This window comes from Mesoplodon mirus, assembly GCF_964341445.2.
Source record: "Mesoplodon mirus genome assembly, chromosome: 2".
Classification (NCBI taxonomy): Eukaryota; Metazoa; Chordata; class Mammalia; order Artiodactyla; family Ziphiidae; genus Mesoplodon; species Mesoplodon mirus.
This window is the reverse complement of record NC_138977.1, coordinates 123,114,694-123,137,219: the sequence shown is the minus strand read 5'-3', so window position 1 is coordinate 123,137,219 and position 22,526 is coordinate 123,114,694. Positions and strand designations below refer to the sequence as shown.

Here is a 22,526-nt window from a genome sequence, read left to right as displayed (position 1 = left end):
GAGGCTCTCCCTTTGCTTATCTGTAACTTCCCACTCCCACCCTGAGGAGCCTGGCTCCCACCATCTGCCATTTATCAATTCATTTCTCTTTTCCAGATTCCATGTACAGTGGTTTCAGAATTGTTAGCTACTACACCCTGGAAAGAACTTTATAAAATAAGGTCCACTGTTTTTGTATGGTCCATTTAGCCTTTAGTCTACAGATTCCAATGATTTCCAAGGTTAACTTAGGTCAGCGCCTTTTGCCCCACTGCCTACAGTGAGGTTTTTCATACATTTCTTATACAGTTACATTCTGTCGCGTAGTGTATTCCATCCTGTGACACTCCTACACTCTAAATAAATTTGAATAGATTATGATTGACTCCTTGGACTCTACAAATCTATGGGCTTAGATGTATGCATAGTGACAGGTATCCATCCTACAGTATCGTGTGGAATACTTCAACCCCCACCCCGTGATCTGCTTATCTGTACTGTTTTGCCTTTTCCAAAATGTTATAAATGGGGTCATACTCTGTACATCCTCCTCAGACTGGATTCTTCCACTTAACAATATATACATAAGATTTATTCTTGTCTTTTCATGGGTTGATGGTTCATGCCTTTTTTTTTTTTGACGGCATCATACTTATTATTTCATTTAAAGTTTTACTTGCTAGAAATACAGTGTTGTTATTCTTCAGAATAGTATCTTTCAGGTCCTCCTTTTTTAAAAAAATGTTTATTGGAGTATAGTTGCTTAATGGTTCGTTCCTTTCTATTGCTGAGTGGTATTCCATTGCATGTGTATGGGAGGAAAAACCATTTTCCCTCTACCCTTCTAGGTTCTTGGTTGAGAACCCCCCCCCCCACTTAAAAAAACAAAAAGACAGATTACTAGGAGAAAACCAGAAGCGTAATAATATGTATATCTCCTGTATACAGGGGAGCTATCCAGAAAAACTGAGTCACTGCCTGAAATGGCCAAAACCATCATCTTAAATACCATCTTCAGATAAAAACAAAAGAAAGACCTTGGGGAAGGGGTGAAACCAGTTATGGCAGGTTATCATGCAAAGCACAGTAAACAAGGGTATGGTTGTATGCAGATTTAAGTCAGGACTTGTACGTTGATAAGAGTTAGTTGAGATTTAATCATCCTATTTCTTGTGCAAAGAGGGACACAACCTTACAAATGAAGATTTCTATTGTAAATATCCTTCACAAAAGAGCAACCTCTGCTCAGTTTTCTGAGACTCTTTTTTTTTTTTTTCCTTTTTTTGAACCAGACTGAAATAATCCTTATGCCAGAGGGGCATATTTTGGGATGGCATATTCTACTTTGCTTGACCTGGATGTACCCCACTTTCCTTATGCATTCCTCTACTGAAGGATATCCTGATTTCTTCAAGTTCTTAACCATTATGAGTAGTGGTGCTGTGCATAATTGCATCTTTGTTTGCATTCGGCTATAGATTTCTTTATTATTTCTTTATTTGTTTGTTTATTCATTTATTTATTTTTGGCTGCATTGGGTCTTCTTGCTGTGCATGGGCTTTCTCTAGTTGCGGTGAGAGGGGGCTACTCTGTTGCGGTGCACGGGCTTCTCATTGCAGTGGCTTCTCTTGCTGCGGAGTATGGGCTCTAGGGGCGTGGGCTTCAGTAGTTGTGGCTTGAGGGCTCTGGAGCGCAGGCTCAGTAGTTGTGGTGCACTGGCTTAGTTGCTCCGTGGCATGTGGGATCTTCTCAGACCAGGCATCGAACCTGTGTCCCCTGCATTGGCAGGTGGATTCTTAACCACTGCACCACCAGGGAAGTCCCTTTTCTTTGTTTTTTTAAAAAATTTTATTTTATATTGGCGTATAGTCGATTAACAATTGTGATAGTTTCAGGTGCACAGCAAAATGACTCAGCCGTACATATACACATATCTAGACATAGATTTTCAAAGCAGTTGCATAAATACTGGAAGCACGATTGTTGGATCTCAAGGTGAGACTTGTTCAGCTTTGGGAAAAACTGCCAAACTGTCTTTCAAAGTGGCTGTATGTGCATCCCACCAGCAAATGGGAGAGTTCCTGTTGTTCCTCACCCTATAGCAGTTGGTATTGTCATACTTTTGGAGTTTAACAGTCCTAATAGGTGTACTGTGATACCTCATGACTTTAATTTGTAATTCCCTAAAGGTACATGATGTTGAACATATTTTTGTATGATTTTCACTACCTGTATATCTTTTTTGGTGAGGTGTGTGCTCTAATCCTTACCCATTTTTTTTTTTTTTTTTTTTTTTTTGCGGTACGCGGGCCTCTCACCGTTGTGGCCTCTCCCGTTGTACAGCACAGGCTCCAGACGTGCAGGCTCAGTGGCCATGGCTCACGGGCCCAGCCGCTCCGCGGCATGTGGGATCTTCCTGGACTGGGGCACGAACCCGTGTCCCCTGCATCGGCAGGTGGACTCTCAACCATTGCGCCACCAGGGAAGCCCCCCATTTATTATGGGGTTGCTTTAGAGGCCTTTGCCTATTTTGAGTCCAAATCCTTTATTGGTTATGTGGTTTGCAAAGATTTTTCTCCCAGTTTGTGGCTTTTCAGTTTCTGAATAAGGTCTTTTAGAGTACAAATCTTTAATTTTATAAAGTCCATAATATGACTTTCTTTTGTGGATTGGCTTATTGTGTTGTGTGTTAAAACTCAAGCTCATGGTCTACAGACCAAACGCAAGGTTATGTAGATTTTCTTCTGTGTTTGTCTCTGTAATTTTGATAGTTTTGCATTTTATAATAAATGTCTGTTAATAAGTTTGAGTGAATTTCGTGTAAGTTTTAAAGTTTGTGTCTACAGTCATCATTTCATTTCATACAGTTTCCAGTTAAGTATTCCTTAACTATTTTGGAGAAGTCATGGGATATTTGGCTCTATTTCAGTTTGAATTTCCACAGTGTAATGGATCAGCAGAATTGCCCTCAGCGGGCGGGGCCTTCACTGAACTGTAAGGGCGGCTTGGTCTGCTCCGTTCCCACTGGCTGGCAGGGAACGCGAGCCCGCCTCCCTGACCCTGCGCGGCAACTCGCGTTTTGCCAGCGGCCTTGGCTCCGCGGTCAGCTGACAGGGGCCCCTGTCTCCTCAGGACCCCCTGAGGCTTCAGCTTTGGGACATTGTGGGGTCCCGTTCTCTCTGACAGGAGCCCGATCTCCTCAGGACCTGTCGGGAGGGGGTGCCGCTGAAGGAAAAGGTGAGGAAAAGTGAGGAAAAGTGGGGAGAAGGTTCCTGTGCGTGGATGACCAATGAGGGTGTCTGTCTTCAGAGGAACTGAGGAAAGCTCGGTTTTTAGTTAGTTTGTGTGTGTGGTGTAGACAGATCGCAGCGTTGTTCTTTGGCCTGCGGCGTCCAGTTTTCCCAGCACCGTTTATCGAGGGGACTGTCCTTTCCCTGGTGTATGTTCTTGGCTCCTTTCTTGTGGATTAACTGACCACACACCCATAAGATTTTTCTGGGCTGTCTATTCTGGTCCTCTGGTCTGTGTGCCTGTTTTTGTGTCAATTCCACACTAGCTTTGTAATGTAGTGTCAAGTCAGGGAGCGAGATGCCTCCATCCAGTTCTGCTTTCTCAGGGTCACTTTGACTATTTTGGGTCCTTTGTAGTTTCACAGAAATCTTAAGATAGTTCTGTTTCTGTGAGAAACGTCATTGGAATTTTGGTAGGGATTACATTGAATGTGTACATATATTGGGTAGAATGCATATTTAAAATATTTTATTTAAAAAAATTTATTTATTTAATTTATTGTTGGCTGCGTTGGGTCTTCGTTGCTGTGTGCGGGTTTCTCTAGTTGTGGCAAGCGGGGGCTACTCATTGTTGCAGTGCGCAGGCTTCTCATTGCAGTGGCTTCTGTTGTTGTGAAGCACAGGCTCTAGGCGCCCGGGCTTCAGTAGTTGTGGCACGTGGGCTCAGTAGTTGTGGCTTGCGGGCTCTAGAACGCAGGCTCAGTAGTTGTGGCGCACGGGCTTAGTTGCTCCGCGGCATGTGGGATCTTCCCAGACCAGGGCTTGAACCCGTGTCCCCTGAACTGGCAGATGGATTCTTAACCACTGTACCACCAGGGAAGCCCAGAATGCATATTTTAACAATATTGTTTTCACCCATTAGCACGGGATATTATTCCATTTACTTGTGTCTGTTCAGTTTCTTTCATTGGTGTCTTACAGTTTTCAGTGTGCAGGTCTTTCAGGTCCTTGGTTAAATTTACTCGTAGTTATTTTCTTGGATGCAGTTGTAAATGGGATTTAAAAAAAATTCTCTTTCTGATGGTTCATTATTAGTGTATAGAATCACAAATGATTTTTTTGTATTGATTTTTTTTCCTGCAGTTTTACTGAATTCATTTTTAGTTTTAGCATGTTTTTGGTGGTATGATGTGGAAAAGTAGAAATCTGAAATTTATCTATTTTTTTTCTTTCATTGCTTATGCTTTACTGTTAAATCTAAGAAACCATTGTTAAATTGAAGGTCATGAAGATTTAATTCGTTGGTTTCTTGGAGAGTTCATACAGTCATCCCTCGGTATCCACTAGGCCAGGGTTTAGGCCTGGGGTTTGAAGTCAGTGTGAGGGTTTAGGGTCAGAGTTTAGGGTTGTGGGGCAGGGTTTGAGAGTCAGGGTAGAGGGTTATGGTTAAAGGGTCAGGGTCAGGGATTAGAGTTTGGGGGTCAGCGTTAAGGGTCTAGGGGTCTGGGATTAGAGTTGTTAGGCTGTTAAGGTTAGAGGTTAGGGCTCTTGGGGTTAGGGTTAGAGTTAGGTTTAAGCACAACTGGCCCTCATTGCCCTCCCCTTTCCTTCTCTCTGAGGCCTTCAGGATGGACAGGGTTTGCCCAGGGTCACACATGAGTCAGGGAGTTGAGCTGGACCACTGTTTTTCTACCGCACCCCCACCCCCACCCCCACCCCCACCCCGCGGCCTGGGCTCTGAGAGAAGAATGAAATGTCTGTTCTTGTCTCTGACTGTTTCAAATCCAACTCATCCTCAGTCAAGCTTTGGGGAAGGTGTCAGAAGTCATGCATGGTTTCCTTCTGCCGTCCCACCTGGCAAGGGTGATGCTGGCCCCACTCTGCCTCAGTAGCCCCAGGTTCCAGCATAGGGAAGTACTCAGTAGAGGTGTGTAGATTTGTACAGGACTGGGTGGAGTGACCTGCCAGCCCCTAGGTACTGCCTTCTTGAGGGCTGGTTGGGCCCTCCTGGGACTGGATGGATCCTTTGTCCCATCTGAGTGGGCATCAACAGACAATCAAGTCTCAGACAGGACAGCCCTTGACCTCTGACCATCCAGGCAGTCATCTGTGGTCCTCTAGGTCAGTCCAACCTGGGAACTGTCAAGCTCCCATGCACAATTAGTGAGCTGACCATGTTGCTGAGCAACTGAACAGCTACCTGGGCAGTGTAGACATTCCTTTGAGATGTTTCAGTTACCAACATCCATGTGGCTGAGAAAAAGGCCTCCCCTTGGCAGCCTCATAGCTTGCCAAGAGAGGTAATAACCCTGTAAGCATTCGAGTGTGTCCCTGAAACAACAACCCTACAGCAGACCATGGCCCTGCAATCCTTTGGCCTTCCAGTGGTAAGAAACTTTTGACATTCATACTCCTTAAGAATCAAAGATATGGAAGCAACTGGGCCTTCCAATGGGAGGTTCACACTGAGGCTGCATGGTGTTGGAGAGCCGTTTGCATCCATGTGGCCTCTGGAAAGCCTGCCAATCATGGATCCTATGGTATGGAATAATTCTTGAGCCTCCTACTACTTCATTGAGCAAGAGTTTCCTTACTGCCCTAGTATTTGGTTTCTTCCCTTATTAAAGGAGAGAGAAGAAACTAGAAAATGAGCAATATTATTCTTCAGAGATGGGTAAATTAATATGGCCAGGGGGCTGGCATGACTCAAGGGCTCCCACCTCTCAGGGGCAGGAGTAAGGTATGTGTGTCTTCTCAGGGCACATGGGCTATTGCGGGCCTACCTCTGAGATGTGAGGACCTGATGCCCAAGGCAGGAGACTTGAGTTTACCACCGATACCTACTCTGGTTTTTCAGCAAGTGGAAGGAAGAATTTTTTGCTGTTATGAGAGGGCAGTAAGAGCACTGGAAGTGTGGCCTTGGTCCCTGGCCCTAAGTGAACCGCTTTCATCCTTTTATGTCATATTCTGTACTGTGCAATGAGGTGTCATTGATATGGAATATGCTGCTTTTTACAAATCAGCGTCTGTTCTCATCCCCAAGTCCAGCATCTCAGCTTTTGTTTGGGAACTACATCTCCCGTTTCCAGTCCAAACAGTTCCAGAGGGCTGATCCCATGTTCCACCTGGCTTGAAGATGGGTTTATGATCCATGTCTAGCCAATCTCATTTTCCATCTTCTGATTCCTGTGATGGGTTCAAGGATGAAAATGTAACCCAAGCAAGGGCAAAGACATTTAAATCTGTGACTTTTCTTGGGAACCAGGAAAGGAAAAACCTTTCTCCTTTCTGAAAACCATTTTCCCTTTCTAGGAAAATGGATGGTGAGTGGTTGTCAGCCTAGAGTTGCTGGAGACCCCAGATATAGAGAGAGACTGTGTCTGTGAATGGGGTCACCCAAAGTCACTTAGCAGGACAAAGGCTTGGAGAGGAGTAATGTCACACTGAGAGAGTGTGAGCCCCTGAAACTGCCAGGTCCAAACCCATTCTTAAACTTGCAAATATTAATTTAGTTCTACCATTAAAATAAATGTTAATTTATTTTACTTAAGTAATTGTGTCCAGCCCCTGGGAATAAAAAAGTCCTAGTTGACACATCTGAATCAATAATCCATGATTCTTCCTGAGGTGTCCTCACTGGTGATGCGTGGCTGGGGGAGATGAAAACACTGGGTGGGGTCAGATCTTAGAGAGATCTGAACAGCTCTGTGCCTGTTCATTCCCCCTCCTGGGAGAGGGAAAGCCCATGGCAGTGAGAAGATAACTAGCAGGAGGAGGAGGTCACTCATGGTTAATTGGTCTTTTTAATTTTCCTTAATTGAGGGTCCATTTTCATAATGCATTTTTAGAAGGAAATAGCCCATTTTCTCTAGATTTCCGTTTGGTACAGTAGGTTTCTCTTATTTGACTTTCAATTTTTCTTCTTTCTCATTTTCTACACAATTGTCAAAAGTAAAAAACATTGATACTTTATTAACTGAAGTCTGTATTTCATGCAGGTTCCCTTTGTTACACCGTTTCTTGTTCCAGGATCCTAAATGACACGTAGTATCATGTCCGTTTAGGTTTTTCTGGGCTTTGACAGTTTCTTAGAGTCTCTTTGTTTCTATGACCTTGACAGTGTAGGAGGACTGGTCAGGTATTTTGTAGACTGCCCTGCACTGGAATTTGTTGGTGCTTTCCTTTTTTAAAATTTATTTATTTATTTTTGGCTGCATTGGGTCTTCGTTGCTCCATGTGGGCTTGTGAGCAGGGGCTACTCTTTGTTGCAGTGTGCGGGCTTCTTATTGCGGTGGCTTCTCTTGTTGCAGAGCATGGGCTCTAGGCTCGTGGGCTTCAGTAGTTGTGGCACGTGGACTCATTAGTTGTGGCTTGGGGGCTCTGGAGCACAGGCTCAGTAGTTGTAGCACACGAGCTTAGTTGCTCCGCAGCATGTGGGATGTTCCCGGACCAGGGATCCAACCCGTGTCCCCTGCATTGGCAGGCGGATTCTTAACCACTGCGCCACCAGGGAAGTCCCTGTTGGTGTTTTTCTTATGATTAGGCTGGGGTTATGGGTTTTGAAGATGCAGATTACATAGGTAAAGTGCTTCCTCATCACTGTATATCAAGGGAACATGGTCTCAGGCAACTTATCACTTTCAGTCTTAAGTTTGGTCACCTGGTTGAGGTCATGATTGTCAGGTTTTCCATAGTGAAGTTACTTTTTTCCCACGTGCATACTAATATTAGGATAATTATTTCTATGAAAAATTCCATTGGGTATTATATCCTGATTGCAGTGAATTTGTTGATGGTTTTGGTTGGAATGGACATTTTAATAAGTCATTGTTCCAATGCATGAGCATAGAATATTTTTCTGTTTGTGTTTTCTTGAATTTCTTTATCAGTGCTTTATAGTTTTCTGAGTACGGTCTTTCCTGTGCTTGCTTAAATTTGTTCTTATGTATTTTATTCTTTTTGATGCAATTGTAAATGGAATTGTTTTCTTAATTTTTCTTTCTGATGGTTCATTATTAATGTATAGAAACACAACTGATGTTTGCATACTGATTTCATATTCTTCAACTTTAGTGAATTTATTTATTCTAACAACTTTTTGTGAAGTGATATGGAAAATTGTATTTCTAAAATCTCACTGTTTCTCCTGCACCAGGTCATCCAGAGGACCCCAGACATGGTGGCTACTAATATACTCTTCCCACAGTGCTTCTTAATACCATGTGGACTCCTACAAGGGGAATTAGCATCACAACTTCAGTTGACTTTGTCTGGGTAAGTTTTGGCCTCTGTTACAAAGTTTGTTGTCAGTCTTATCTGCTTTTGTGGCATGGTATTGATATGGTTGTTTAGAAAAGTGATTTACTTTCCAGTAATTTCAAACATACAGAAAACTTTCAGTAATGGTAAAAAGCACTCACATTTGCAACGTCACACAAAATACTCCAGTGTGTTTTATATAAAAAAGGGACACTCTCCTGAGGAACTGTTTCAGGAAGGGGGACCCCTTCCAGGGCTGAAGAGTGGGCTCTTGTCTAACACTTGGAGATGAATTGTCCACAGAGACACACGTGCTGACAGAGCAAGAGACTTTACTGGGATGGGGTGCCTGGGCGGAGAGCAGGAGGGTCAGGGAACCTAGGAGGACTGCTCTGACACGTGGCTTGAAGAGTTGGGTTTTATGGTGATGGGAGTAGTTTCTGGGTTGTCTCTGGCTGATCATTCTGACTCAGGGTGCTTTCTGGTGGCACATGCAACGCTCAGCCAAGATGGACTCCAGCGAGGAGGATTCTGGGAGGTTGTTAGGACATGTGGACTGGCGTCTCCGCTTTCCTTTTGACCTTTCCCATATTCTTCTGGTTGGTGGTGGCTTGTTAGTTCCCTGTTCCTTACCAGGATCTCCCGTAGTAAAATAACTCATGCAAACTGTTACTGTCTTTTCCTGGCCAGGGTGGGCGGTTTCAGTCAGTGTTTCCCCTAACAGAACCAGCACATAACTCCCAAATGAGGAAATCACATGGTTTCCACGGTATATAATAATTCAGAGGCACACTTCCACATTCACCAGCAATCCCAACTGTATGAAAATGTCTTTTTCCATCTTGATCCAGTTTTCTTTTTATGGATCTGTTACCGAGACTTTCCCTCATTTTGACAACCTTGATGGATTTAAAACAGAGAAGATGAGTATGGGATCTGGGTGGCCTTTTCTGAATGGATTTGTTCACTAAGGATGGTTTTTAATGTTCACTCATATTGCAACATATATCAGTACTACATTTTTTCCCCATTGTAATTACAAATACATAACACAACATTTACCGTTTAAATAATTTTAACTATATAGTTTTAAAATTTTATTTATTATTTATTTATTTTTATTTATTTTTGGCTGCGTTGGGTTTTAGTTGTGGCACGTGGGAGATTTGTTGAGGCATGCGGGATCTTTTGTTGCAGTGCGCGGGCTTCTCTCTACTTGTGGCATGTGGATTTTCTCTACTGTAGTTGTGGTGTGCAGGCTCCAGGGCACGTGGGCTCTGTAGTTTGTGGCACATGGGCTCTAGTTGAGGTGTGTGAGCTCAGTAGTTGTGGCGTGCAGGCTTAGTTGCCTCATGGCATGTGGACTCTTAGTTCCATGACCAGGGATTGAAACCGAGTCCCCTGCTTTGTAAGGCGGATTCTTTACCACTGGATCATCAGGGAAGTCACTAAGTATATAGTTTTGTGGTACGAACTACCTTCACACTGTTGTGCAAACAGTTGTATAACATGTACATTCTGTGGGTCTGGGAGATACCCAGGAAATTGAGTAACACCGTGAAATGGCCCAAGACATCCCGTTCAATACCATCTTTATGTAAAAACAAAAGAAATGAAGGGTATGGTAGCTGTGCAGATTTAAGTCTTAGACTTCGCTATTGATTAAGAGTTTCCTGAGATTTAGTTATTCTTCTATTTCTGGTACAGAGAGAGACTCCCTTTCAAATGGAAATTTCCTCTATAAATGTAAATTTGCCTCAATGAAGGGCAATCTTTTTTTTTTTTTTTTTTTTTTTTTTTTTTCAGTACGCGGGCTTCTCACCGCTGTGGCCTCTCCCGTTGCGGAGCACAGGCTCCGGACACGCAGGCCCAGCGGCCATGGCTCACAGGCCCAGCCGCTCTGTGGCATGTGGGATCCTCCCGGACCAGGGCACAAACCCACGTCCCCTGCATCGGCAGGCGAACTCTCAACCACTGCGCCACCAGGGAAGCCCAATGAAGGGCAATCTTGACTTGGTTTCATAGATTCTCATGTCTTCTTTTTTTTTTAAGAAAATAATCAGCTCAAAATAATCCTCATTACAGAGAGGTATATTGTGGGGTATCATTTTCTCCCTTTCACATGGATATATCCTAAGTTGCTTATGCATTCATCTACTGAAGGACATCCTGATATTTAAAACTTTTTAGCCATTATGAGTAGAGCTGCAGTGCATGACTGCATGCTAGTTTTTGTTTGGATGCTGTTTTTCAAAGCAGGTGTCTACATACTAGAGGCATGATGTTGTACCCTTATGTGAGCCTTGTTTAGCTTTGGAAAAAATTGACAGAGTATCTCTCGAAGTAGCTGTATATGCATTTTTCCATAAGTAAAATTCCCATTTTCCTCACTCTATATCATTTTTTTTGCAGTTAGGGTTAAGGTTAGGGTTAGGGCTAGGGTTTACGGTTGGGGTTGGGGTTGGGGTTAGGGTTAGGGTTTAGGGTTTACGGTTTGGGGTTAGGGGTTAGGGTTTAGGGTGAGGGTGAGGGTGAGGGTGTCAGTGTCAGTGCCTGAGTTGGGAGTAGTGTCAGGGTCTTAGTTAGGGACAGTGTCATTGCTTTAGTTAGGAGTAGTTTCAGGGCATTAGTTAGGGACAGTGTCAGTGTCTGCATTGGGAGTAATGTCGGGGCCTTTGTTAGGAGTCTTCCCAGGGTCTTATTTAGGGACACTGTCAGTGCCTGAGTTAGGAGTAGTGTCAGGGCTTTAGTTACAGATGGTGTCATTTCCTGTGTTGGGAGTAGTGTCAGGGCCTGAGTAAGGGACAGTGTCATTGCTTTAGTTAGGAGTAGTGTCAAGGCCTTAGTTAGGGATAATTTCAGTGCCTGAGTTAGGAGTACTGTCAGGGCCTTAGTTAGGGACAGTGTCAGTGCCTGAGTTAGGGGAACAGTCAGGGCCTTAGTTAGGGACAGTGTCAGTGCCTGAGTTGGGAGTAGTGTCAGGGCCTGAGTTAGGAGTAGTTTTAGGGCCTGAGTTAGGAGTAGTCTGCGGGTCTTAGTTAGGGACAGTGTCATTACCTGAGATAGGAATACTGTCAGGGCCTTAGTTAGGGACAGTTTAAGGGCCTGAGATAGGAGTAGTGTCATGGCCTTAGTTAGGGACATTGTCAGTGCCTGAATTAGGAGTAGTGTCAGGTCCTGAGTTAGGGGTAGACTCAGGGCCTTAGTTAGGACAGTGTCAGTGCCTGAGGTGGGAGCAGTGTAAGGGCCTGAGTTAGGAGTAGTGTGAGGGCCTTAGTTAGGGACACTGTCATTGCCTGACTCAGGGGTAGACTCAGGGCCTTATTTAGGGACACTGTCAGTGCCTGAGTTAGGCGTAGTGTCAGGGCTTTAGATAGAGATAGTGTCAGTGCCTGAGTTGGGAGTAGTTTCAGGGTCTTAGTTAGGGACAGTGTCATTGCTTTAGTTAAGAGTAGTTTCAGGGCCTTCGTTACGGACAGTGTCAGTTCCTGCATTGGGAGTAATGTCAGGGCCTTAGTTAGGATCTGTGTGAGTCCTTGACTTAAGAGATGTGACAGGACCTTAGTTAGGGACAGTGTCAGGGCCTGAATTAGGAGTAGTGTCATGGCCCTTCCATGCTGTTATTATGGCGAAGCCTTCCTCGGACTGAGTGAATGAATGTACCTAGCACACCAGTGTTAAAGGTAGGTGTATGCAATAATTGACTGTCGCCTCCTTCCTCTCTTTCTATCTCTTTGAGTCATCCAGGAAGGGGAGGACTAGGCCATGGCCCCATGGACCTCAGCTCGGTGTGCTGTACATCTGTGTGTCTGCCTCTCCTTCCTGGGCCTAATTGGCTCTAGCATCTGTGAACCTCCTTTGGCTGGCGTTGGGGGTTTTGGGGCGCCATTAGACATTTCCCTCTACTGAGACGAATGCTCTGTTTGTTATGTGTTGTCAAATTTCAGTCCACCAGATGGGTGGTCTGAGGCCCTCCTTTGCTACGTGCCCAAGACCAGGCTCTGGGAGCTCACCCTGTGAAGTCAGGATACATCCCTGTCCTGCTCACAGTTGTGCTCTTCCTTGGTGTGCTCTGGCTCCTGTAGCTGACTCAGGGGCAAGCTCAGCATGATGCTCCAGGTCAGATCCACCTGTGTTGAGTTCTCTTCATAGCCCATGATTCGGCCCCATAGACCCTTGGCCCTGCTGAAAGAGATCCCTTCCTGGCCACACTTTCCAGAGACGGTTGTGGCCCTTGTGGGTAGTGGGTGTTTGGTGCGAGGTGGCGTGACTCAGCCCAACCCTTGGGGAGAGGCATTGTGTGTCCACATCGCTGAGCTCCTCATCAAACTCCAAAGTGGGCCTCTAACATGAGTGACCAGCAGACACGTCCGCCAAGAACGGAAGGATCAGGGCCCAACCGGGCGTTATCCATCCTTCTTCTGCCCACTCGGCCTCTGCTTCCAGGTCAGGCACAGACCTAGTTTGGTCACATAGCCACCTGACACCAAAGAAAACCACCTAGAGATTTTGGCATGTACCTCGGGTCAAAATCGCTGCCTGGACCAGCTCCATGCGGACCAGTCATCTTTGCGCATGGAAGTGGATGTGGGTGGTCCAACGGACTACTCACCCCTGATGAGGCTGCCCTTTGTGGAGGCAGACCACCCCAATGACAGGACCACCCACCCCCAATATCACTCTACACACCAAGGAAATTGACAGATTTCTACCAGGTTGGCATCAGGTTGGTGGATGGCCCTGTGGCTCCCAGGCTTGTCTTTGTGTTCCTCCAGGACAGTGGCCCAAGGCAACTCATCTGAGACCTCAGCTAATGTCAACAGCCCTGGAGGCTCATCCTGATGGTTGCGATTACTGAGGACACGGCCCCTGCACACATGGACACAGCACAGATATTAAAAATAGCTGGGGAGTGGGCTCCACTATGATGTCGAAACCTCTTTCTCAAAGTTCCATTTCCATTGGGCTCTATTGCCAGGGCAGTTAGGTCACCTCCTGGGGTTCCTGACCAAGAAGAGTGACAGAAACACCCCATGGGAAGATCTATGTCCCCAGCTCAGTTGACACAGCTGCTTTCAGCACTGACTGCTCTCCTCTATGTCAACAGGGATGTGGCCCTGTACAAACCATGGACCTCTCCCCCCGAGTCTCCCCATCTTCCAAATGGTGCTCTTTCTGGCACCAACTTCCTAGGGAAGGCTTTAGGGGGATAGGCCTAAAAGCAGCTACAATACCTGTCAAATCCGTAGGCTGGTATCACAGGGACGGCTGGTATCACATGGTGCACAGGTGGACACTGAACCAAGGAAGGATTTCCTTAGGGCCTGGCTCAGGTCACCTGTGGTTCCCAGTCCAGGGACACTGTCAGTTCCTGACTCAGGGGTAGACTCAGGACCTTAATTAGGAACAGTGTCAGTGCCTGAGTTGGGAGCAGTGTCAGGGCCTGAGTTAGGAGTCGTCTCAGGGCTTTAGTTACAGATGGTGTCATTTCCTGTGTTGGGAGTAGTGTCAGTGCCTGAGTAAGGGACAGTGTCATTGCTTTAGTTAGGAGTAGTGTCAAGGCCTTATTTAGGGATAGTTTCCGTGCCTGAGTTAAGAGTACTGTCAGGGCCTTAGTTAGGATCTGTGTCAGACCCTGAGTTAAGACAAGTGTCATGGCCTTAGTTAGGGATGGTGTAAGGCCCTGAGGGATGGTGTAAGGCCTTAGTTAGGGACAGTGTCAGGGCCTGAATTAGGAGTAGTGTCACGGCCCTTCCATGCCGTTATTATGGCGAAGCCTTCCTCGGACTGAGTGAATGAATGTATCTAGCACACCAGTGTTAAAGGTAGGTGTATGCAATAATTGACTGTCACCTCCTTCCTCTCTTTCTATCTCTCTGAGTCATCCAGGAAAGGGAGGACTAGGCCATGGCCCCATGGACCTCAGCTCGGTGTGCTGTACATCTGTGCGTCCGCCTCTACTTCCTGGGCCTAATTGGCTTTAGCATCTGTGAACCTCCTTTGGCTGGCGTTGAGGGTTTTGGGGTGCCATTAGACATTTCCCTCTATTGAGACGAATACTCTGTTTGTTATGTGTTGTCAAATTTCAGTCCACCAGATGGGTGGTCTGAGGCCCTCCTTTGCCACGTGCCCAAGACCAGGCTCTGGGAGCTCACCCTGTGAAGTCAGGATACATCCCTGTCCTGCTCACAGTTGTGCTCTTCCTTGGTGTGCTCTGGCTCCTGTAGCTGACTCAGGGGCAAGCTCAGCATGATGCTCCAGGTCAGATCCACCTGTGTTGAGTTCTCTTCGTAGCCCATGATTCGGCCCCATAGACCCTTGGCCCTGCTGAAAGAGATCCCTTCCTGGCCACACTTTCCAGAGACGGTTGTGGCCCTTGTGGGTAGTTGGTGTTTGGTGCCAGGTGGTGTGACTCAGCCCAACCCTTGGGGAGAGGCATTGTGTGTCCACATCGCTGAGCTCCTCATCAAACTCCAAAGTGGGCCTCTAACATAAGAATGACCAGCAGACACGTCCGCCAAGAACGGAAGGATCAGGGCCCAACCGGGCGTTATCCATCCTTCTTCTGCCCACTTGGCCTTTGCTCCCAGCTCAGGCACAGACCTAGTTCGGTCACATAGCCACCCGACACCAAAGAGAACCACCTAGTGATTTTAGCGTATACCTCGGGTCAAAATTGCTGCCTGGACCAGCTCCATGTGGACCAGTCATCTTTGCACATGGAAGTGGATGTGGGTGGCCCACCGGGCTACTCACCCCTGATGAGGCTGCCCTTTGTGGAGGCAGACCCACCCCAATGACAGGACCACCCACCCCCAATATCACTCCACACACCCAGGAAATGGACTGATTTCTACCAGGTTGGCATCAGATTGGTGGATGGCCCTGTGGCTCCCAGGCTTGTCTTTGTGTTCCTCCCGGACAATGGCCCAAGGCAACTCACCTGAGACCTCAGCTAATGTCAACAGCCCTGGAGGCTCATCCTGATGGTGACGATTACTGAGGACACGGCCCCTGCACATGTGGACACAGCACAGATATTAAAAATAGCTGGGGGCTTCCCTGGTGGCGCAGTGGTTGAGAGTCCACCTGCTGATGCAGGGGACATGGGTTCGTGCCCCCGGGAAGATCCCACATGCCGCGGAGCGGCTGGGCCTGTGAGCCATGGCCGCTGAGCCTGCGCGTCCGGAGCCTGTGTTCCGCAACGGGAGAGGCCACAACAGTGAGAGGCCCGCGTACAGCAAAACAAACAAACAAACAAAACAAACAAAAATAGCTGGGGAGTGGGCTCCACTATGATGTTGAAACCTCTTTCTCAAAGTTCCATTTCCGTTGGGCTCTATTGCCAGGGCAGTTAGGTCACCTCCTGGGGTCCCTGACCAAGAAGAGTGACAGAAACACCCCATGGGAAGATCTATGTCCCCAGCTCAGTTGACACAGCTGCTTTCAGCACTGACTGCTCTCCTCTATGTCAACAGGGATGTGGCCCTGTACAAACCATGGACCTCTCCCCCCGAGTCTCCCCATCTTCCAAATGGTGCTCTTTCTGGCACCAACTTCCTAGGGAAGGCTTTAGGGGGATAGGCCTAAAAGCAGCTACAATACCTCTCAAATCTGTAGGCTGGTATCACAGGGACGGCTGGTATCACATGGTGCACAGGTGGACACTGAACCAATTTGCCTATGTGGAGATTCGGGAGGAGAGGCCTATGGTTTGTACAGGGACACATCCCTGATGACATGGAGGAGTGCAGCCATATCTGAAACCAGCTCTGTTCACAAAATCAGGGCCATAGCTCTTCCCATGTCTGGTTTGTGTCATTGTTCTGGGCCAGGGACTGCAGGAGGTGACCTAAATTCCCTGGCAATTGATACAAACAGGAACTGGAATCTGGGTAATGAGGCATGGACATCCTAGTGGAGCCCACTCCCCAGGTCACGTGGCAGTAAACATGGATCTGCTGTGTCCCCATGTGCAGGGGTTGTAGCCTCAGGAAACGTCACAATCGTGGTGAGCCTACAGGGCTGGTGACATTAGATCAGGCCTCAGATACGTTGTCTTGGGCCATTGTCCAGGAGGAATCCAAAGACAAGCCTTGGAGACCCAAACCAGTCTACCACTCTGATGCCACCCTGTTAGCAATCTGTCCCTTGCCTGGGTGTGTGGACTGATATTGCAGGTGCATGTTCCTGTCCTGTGGTGTGGGTCTCCAAACAAAACGGGCCGGCTCATGTGGGGTGAGAAGCCTGGTGGGTCGGACACATTCACAGCAATGTCCCAAGCTGGCTGGTCCACATGGAACATGCCCAGGCAGCACCTTTAAAGTGAGCTTTATGCCAAAAACTCTAGGATGTTCTCTTTGGTCCCAGATGGATATGTGATCAGACATAGGTCTGTGCCTGACCTGGGAGTGGAAGATCGAGTGGGTAGAAAAAGCTATGATAATTGCAGCATGGGTCCCTGATCCCTCTGGGCTTGGTGGGCCCTTATGCTGGTCACGGTTATGATAGAGCCCCACGTTGGAAATCGGAGAGGAGCTCAATGATGTGGATACCCAATGCCTCCTCCCGAGTGCTGGACCAAGTCACGCCACACCCCACCCCACCCCCACTGTCCACAAGGGTCAGGGCCGGATCCAGAAGGTGTGACGACAGAGGATTCTCTATAACAGGTCCCAAGGTTCTACGATGCCCAAACCTGGGCTACGAAGAGAGCTCAGCACAGCCGGATCTGACCTGGAACATCATGCTAAGTTTCCTCCCGAATCGTCTACTGTACCCAGACCACACCAAGGAAGAGCACAAAGGTGAGCAGGCCGGGGATGAATCCTGACCCCCCAGGATGAGTTCCCAGAGCCTGGTCTTGGGCACATACTAAAGGGTGGCCTCTGACCACCCACTTGGTGGACTGCTATTTGCAAACACATAATGAACAGAGGATTGCTATAAATGGATGGTAAGTTCTGAAGGAAGCATCCCCCCAAACCCCAGCCACAGAAAGTTGACAGATGGTAGAGCAAATTTCCCCCAGGAGGGTGGGGCAGACTAACAGCAGTACAGCTCACAGAACTGGGGACCATGTACTATGCCTCCCCTTCCTGGATGACTCAGAGAGATGGAGAGGGAGGAAGGAGGAAACAGCCAGTTATTGCATACACTTACCTCTAACACTGGTACGCTGTCTATATTCATTCATCCAGGCAGAGGAAGGCTTTGCCATTATAACATCATGGAAAGAAGAAAAAAGAATTATCCAACAGCAGAGGAAAGACTCCAATTGTCCCGAATCTCTGTACAGAAAATGTTGAAGGCGACAATCTCCCAAGAGAAATCAAAATAAAACAGAACAGAACTCAGGAAACTCAGTTTGGTATAATCGTAAAACTTCATTGATGCTAAATAAATTGCTTGCCTTTCTGTATACACACAACACTATCCGAATGAGAAATGAAGGAAACAACCCAGTGGACAATGACGGTAACAACACAAAGAAAATGCCTAGGAGACCATCTAACCCGTGACCTACAAGACTCGTAACTCAGAAAACGGGATGAGAGACATATTGATGAAAGACAATGAAGACAACACACACCCAAAATGGAATGATAGGTACTGCTCACGGACCAGAAGAGTACGTCCTGTGCAAATGATTCCACACTCTCGAGGAAATCCAAGAGTTGAAGCCATTCCTCTCAAAATACCTGTGGATTGTCTCAGACAAGTACAACCAAGAATTCCCAAATGTGTCTGGAAATACAAAAGACCCTTGAGAGTGTCCATACACTCTTCAGCAAGAAGTGCCGATTTCATATGCCTAAGCTCCCTGATTTCCAACTAGACTGCAAACCTACCATCAACAGTACAGCATGGTATTGACACACAAGTTATCCACATAGATGCAAGGAAGAGAATGGAGAGCTCCGAAGGAAAGCCAAACTTGTGCGATCAAAGGAGGTGAGAAAGTCTGATGGGGACAATATAGCCTGTTCCAATCATGGTCCTGGAAAAACTGGACCACTCCATGCATAAGCATCACACTGGATTCCTTTCTCGTGTAAACCAACAACAAGAACTTCACACTAAATCGACTACCACAATGTCAAATCTGAAGTCAGGCCAGGCCTAGAAGAAACCCGTAGGCAGTACATTCTTGAACCTCAGCCTTAGAAGTATGTCTGTTAATCCATCTCCTCACGAAAGAGAAACAGAAGCACAATAAAGGCAGTTGGGGCTCCAGTCGACTGAAACGGGATTTCGATGGCAAAGGAAATGCATCTACACAAAGAAGAGACACTGGATCGAACGTGAGAAAACATTGCTTTGCAAACAATGAAACTGAAGAGGTGGCTCATCTGGAGAGCAGACCTAGAAGTTGGAAAACTCAAGCCTTTGAGAAACAAAAAGCCTAAAGTATGCTGAACCCAACAATGTGTGTGTGTGTATGTATGTGTACCTGTAGTTATTCTATACATGATATACCTAGATTATATGTAATAAACATATTCTATATAAAGAATTTATTATATAGAATAAATTTAGGATACATAATATATATATGAAGGGCAGTATGTATTACATATTATACATATGTAATAATATACATATTACATATCATAAATTTTTCTACTTAATACTTATATAATAAATACATATAATGAATCATACATAGAGATACAAATTCGTGTTTGCTAATCTGAAAATACATGCATAAACCACAAGATCACAGGACAGAACTGAACAGAAGTCACAGAGTTTTCATAAGTCTGTCTGTAGGTTAGCAACAAGTCACAATGTCCATTCAGACTGGAGGGGTGGGAATATCGACAAGGATATGTGACCTGGAGGCAAGACTGCTGGGAGCCAATGCATGGGCAACCCACCCAGAGAACATGCAGGAGAACATGGAAAGTTGTATGCCAGAGGTGTCTATATCTGTAGTTTCTTGATGTTCAGCCATCGCCTGGCACAACGGGGATGTAAGCCAGAGGACGAGTGACACTCCCGAGATACCAGAGCAGTCCCAAGCCAGTTTCACCTGGATTCTGTACTAGGCCAGCTCCTGAGACAGTCCTTCCATTGTTGTGTGCACCTGTGTTCCATGTCATACCAGCCCTCCATTTGATACCAGCCTACTGGTTTCTCAGGAAATGTAGGTGCTTCTAGGCCTGTCAGCCTAATGCCATCCCTAGGATGTCAATGCCAGAATGAGTGCCAATTTACAGATGTTTAAATTCTGGAAGAGAAGCCCATGGTTTGGAGTGTGCCGTATCCCTGATGACATGGAGGACAGCAACCAGTTCTGAAAGCAGCTGTGTCCACAAGCCAGGGTCATGGCTCTTCCCATGTCATGTTTGTGTCACTTTTCTGGGCCAGGGACCCCAGGAGTTGACCTACCTTCCCTGGCAATAGAGCCCAACAGAAACTGGAAGCAGGGGAACGAGGCATGGACATCCTAGAGGAGCCCACTTCCCAGGTCCCATGGCTGTATACATAGATCTGCTGTGTCCCAATGTGCAGGGGCTGCCTCCTCAGGAATCATCACAATCATGGTGAGCCTCCAGGGATGTTTACGTTGGATCATGTCTTACGTGTGTTACCTTGTCCAGGAGGACCCCAAGGACAAGCCTGAGAGCCCCAAACCAGTCTACCACCCTGATGCCACCAAGGTAGAAATTTGTCCCTTGCCTGGATTTGTGGAGTGATATTGGGGGTGGGTGTTCCTGTCCTGTGGAGAGGGTCTGCCTCCAGAATGGGCGGGTTTATGAGGGGAGAGAAGCCCAATGGACTGGACACATCCACAACCATGTCCCAAGCTGGCTGGTCTGCATGGAGTGAGCCCAAGCAGAGACCTTAACCTGAGGTTTATTCCAAAACTCTAGGTGGTTCTCTTTGGACACCGGTGGATATGTGATCCGAAATAGGTCTGTGCCTGACCTGGGAGCAGAAGGTCCAAAGGGCAGAAGAGCTATGATAATTGCAGGGTGCATCCCACATCCTTCTGGTCTGGGTGGGCCCTTCTGCTGGTCATGGTCATGGTAGAGCCAAACGTTAGATATCTATGAGGAGCTCACCGATGTGGACATGCAATGCCTCCTCCAGAATGTTTCTCCGAGTCATGCCACACCACACCACACCCCCACAGCCCACAAGGGGGAGCGGTGGCTATGGAACTTCTGGCCATGGAGAGTTCTCTTTAACCATGGGCCCGGGGTCTATGGGGCCCAATCCTCGGCTACAAATATACCTCAACACAGCCGGATCTGACCTGGAGCATCATGTTAATCTTCCCCATGAGTCAGCTACAGGACCCAGAGCACACCAAGGAAGAGCCAAAAGGTGAGCAGGACGGGTATGAGTCCTGACCACACAGGGTGAGCTCCCAGAGCCTTGAATTGGACACGTACCAAGAGCTGCCTCAGACCACCCATCTGTTGGACTGCAATTTGCCAACACATAACGAACAGAGGATTGGTCTCAATGGAGGGAAAGGTCTGATGGAACCCTCACCCCACACCCACAACCACAGCCACACATGTTTCACAGATGGTAGAGCAAATTAAGCCCATGAGGGAGGAACAGAAGAACAGAGATACAGCTCACTGAGCTGAGGCCCATTACACCATGGCCTTGTCCTCCACTTGCTGGATAACTCAGAGAGATGGAGAAGGAGAAAGGAGGAGATGGTCAGTAATTGCATACACCCACCTCTAACACTGGTACGCTGGCTACATTCATTCACCCAGGCGGAGGAAGCCTTCTCCATAATAAACGCATGGAAAGAAGAAAGAAGAATTATCCGACAGCAGAGGAAAGACTCCAATTGTTCTGAATCTCTGCACAGAAAATGTTGAAGGCGACCATCTCCCAAGAGAAATCAAAATAAAACAGAACAGAAATCAGGAAACTCAGTTCGATACCAGGGCACAAACTTCACTGACGCTACAGAAATTGCTTGAATTTCTGCACACACACAACACTATCCAAATGAGAAAGGAAGGCGACCACCCTGTGGACAATGACAGTAACAACAGAAAGAAAATACCAAGGAGACCATCTAACCCACTACCTGCAAGACATGTAACTCAGAAAACGGGAGGAGAGACACACTGATGAAAGAAAATGAAGACGATACACACAACATGGAATAATAGGTAGTGTTCGTGGACTGGAAGAGTCTGTCTTGTGCAAATGATTCCACACTCTTGAGGAAATCCAGCTAGTCAATGCCATTTCTCTCAATATACCCACGGATTGTCTCAGACAAGTACAACCCAGAATTCCCACATGTGTCTATAAATGCTAAAGACCATAAAGAGTGTCCATATGCTCTTCAGCAAGAAGTGCAGATTGCAGACACCCAAGCTGCCTTCTCTCAAACTATACAGCAAACCTAGCATCATCAACACAGCATGGTGTTGGCACACAAGACATCCACGTAGACGCAAGGAAGAAAACGGAGAGCCCCGAAGGAATGCCAAGCGTGTGCAGTCAAAAGAAGTGAGAGAGTCCGATAGGGACATAATATCCTGTGCAATGAATGGTCCTGGGAAAGTGGACGGCTCCATGCAAAACAATTACACTGGGTTCCTTTGTCATGCCACCACCAACAGGAAGCTCACAACAAATCGACTAAGGCAATGTCAAATCTGAAGTCAGTCCAGGCCTAGAAGAAACCTATAGGCAGTACATTCTTGAACCTCAGCCTTAGAAGCGCTTTACCATCATCAACACAGCATGGTGTTGGCACACAAGACATGCACATAGATGCAAGGAAGAGCAAGGGGAGCCCCAAAAGAAAGCCAAGCTTGTGCGGTCAAAGGAGGTGAGAAAGTCCAATGGGGACAAGATAGCTTTTGCAATGCATTGTTCTGGGAAACTGGACCTCTCCATGCAGAAGAAAAACACTGGATTCCTTTCTTGTGCCAACAATAAGGACCTCACACCAAATCGACTAACAGAGTGTCAAATCTGAAGTCAGACCAGGCCTAGAAGAAATGGATAGGCAGTACATTCCTGGACCTCGGCCTAAGAAGCATGTCTGTGGATTGGCCTCCTCAG

General features: G+C 46.8%; 1 long non-coding RNA gene across 1 annotated transcript in view; it reads left to right on the top strand.

Moving 5' to 3' along the window:
- Window positions 1-19,019, top strand: part of LOC309794828 — a 34,686-nt gene extending 15,667 nt beyond the window's left edge. Inside the window, exons 3-5 of the long non-coding RNA XR_014292191.1 lie at window positions 8,365-8,483; window positions 17,141-17,275; window positions 17,669-19,019. This is a non-coding gene — a long non-coding RNA (uncharacterized lncRNA). The remainder of the gene's footprint in view (window positions 1-8,364; window positions 8,484-17,140; window positions 17,276-17,668) is intronic.
- The last annotated feature ends 3,507 nt before the right edge of the window (window positions 19,020-22,526 follow it).